Source organism: Mandrillus leucophaeus, unplaced genomic scaffold, assembly GCF_000951045.1.
Source record: "Mandrillus leucophaeus isolate KB7577 unplaced genomic scaffold, Mleu.le_1.0 Scaffold568, whole genome shotgun sequence".
Lineage (NCBI taxonomy): Eukaryota > Metazoa > Chordata > Mammalia > Primates > Cercopithecidae > Mandrillus > Mandrillus leucophaeus.
Genome location: NW_012106119.1, coordinates 531,075 through 533,204, shown reverse-complemented (window position 1 = coordinate 533,204; position 2,130 = coordinate 531,075). Strand labels below are relative to the sequence as shown.

The 2,130-nt window shown below is 37.6% G+C and overlaps 1 pseudogene; it reads left to right on the top strand.

Moving 5' to 3' along the window:
* LOC105552625 overlaps positions 1-2,130 on the top strand; it is an 18,668-nt pseudogene that overhangs the window by 2,485 nt on the left and 14,053 nt on the right.

Sequence of the window (2,130 nt, the reverse complement as noted above, 5' to 3'; positions counted from 1 at the left end):
ACTTACTGGGGCCTGTCGGGAGAGGATAGGAAGGGGTAGACCATTGGGGAAAAGAACTAATGCATGCTGGGCTTAATACCTAGGTGATGGGTTGATAGGTGCAGCAAACTACCATGGTACACATTTACCTATGTAACAAACCTGCGCATCCTGCACATGTACCCCAGAACTTAAAAAATAAAGCATAAAAAAAAACACAAAGATTTAATCTGCTTGAGAAAATCTCTGAGTACTTTTTAATTTAAATATTGGTGTTTTCACAGAGAATTCATGGAGAAGGACAAAAAAATAATTTCCTTGGTCAAAAAAAAAACAAACTTAGTACAAGTATCCTAAGCAATACACCAATAAGAAGATACATTCCAGCTGATGTGAATTCTAATCTCGGAGCGTTATGAAAGATGTACCTGTAAAACAATGATAGGTAACATATGTTGATATGTCAGGCACTGCTCTAAGCACTGAACAGTAATTAACTTGTTTACTTTTCACAAAATGAGGTAAATGCTATTACTGCCATTTTACAGATAACATACCCAACACTTTGAAAAGTTAAAAACTTGCCTGAGCTCCTGAAGAGTGCTGGAATATGCTAGAACTGGAATTCAGATTTAGGCTACATAACACTCAAGCTCATATTGGTAACCTCTAGGTTATAATCCTCTGAGAAAAAAAAAGGACAACTTACCAGTAAAAAGCCACCAATAAACACTAACAGATAAATTTAAAACATCAGAAAATATCCGGCAATCAAATGTTGGAATTCATGACTAGACTAGAAAAGGAGACTGCGTAAGAAGCAGAGGAAGGAACAGATGTATACCAACAATCATGATGATGAAACTGGTATCAGCAAGCCAGATGGAAACCACAGCAGCAGTTCAGTGACTCAAAGCAGATCCACAACTTCCTCTTTGGGTGGAAAATGTAAAGAATAGTGATCTGGGGTAATACGTTTCTTGGCCGGGGTAACTCAGAAATGTTTACAAATGAGTATGTCTAGACTTACAGTAAAGATCACTTTTTCTTTCCAAAAGTACTTCTGACACATTCTAGAGGGCAGACTGCAGTCAGAGACACTTTAAATAGAAGAACTGTCTTCAAGTAGTGAGACAGCATCCATACTTCCAGGCTACTGCTGGGGTATATATGTAGGAGATGAACTCCTTAGGAAACACAGATTATACATTTACATCTCTAGTTCTTTTATAGACATGGGCATACTTAACTTTCCTTTCAAGGTCATAGTCATTTCCCCAAAGCACTACAATTTTATATTTCATTCTAATCCATCTCAGGTTATCATTTCCCTACTTCTTGTTATCTAGATAATTTGTGTATTGTGTTATATTTTCATTTGTAAGTGACAGAAATAAGTTTGTGGGCCAGGCATGGTAGCTCACTCCTGTAATCTTAGCACTTTGGGAGGCCCAGGTAAGCAAATTGTTTGAGCCCAGAAGTTCCAGACCAGCCTGGAAAACATGGTGAAATCTCATCTCTACTAAAGATACAAAAAATTAGCTGGGCATAGTGGTGCTTGCCTGTAATTCCAACTACTCGGGAGGCTGAGATGGGAAGATCACCTGAACCCAGGAGGTTGTGCTGTGAGCTGTGGTCATGCCACTTCACTTCAGCCTGGGCGACAATGAGATCCTGTCTCAAAAAAAATTAAAATAAAAATAAAGAAAGAAAAGAAAAGAAAAGAAAGAAGCTTGCTAAAAATTGCTAATGAAAAATGAATGGATAGGAAGGCTACTTGTGAATTTCCCAGAATCCATAGAGCAGAACAACCAGGCCCCACAAGGATGGGGTTAATGTAGTTTGGGGAATCTCAGACACAAAAGCATTTATGGATCTTAAACCTAGAGCTCCGTTGTCAGCAAAATTAATTATTTTTCCAAATTTGTGCTTTTGAAACTTCTAAACACTTAATGTTCTCTGAAATCGACCCCTTTTATTAGATTTCCATTTATGAGGCAAAATTCTGATTTCTCTTTGAAATTGAAACATATCCATAATTTAGAGCAGTTCATCATCACTGGCCATCAGAGAAATGCAAACCAAAACCACAATGAGATACCATCTCACACCAGTTAGAATGGCAATCATTAAAAAGTCAGGAAACAATAG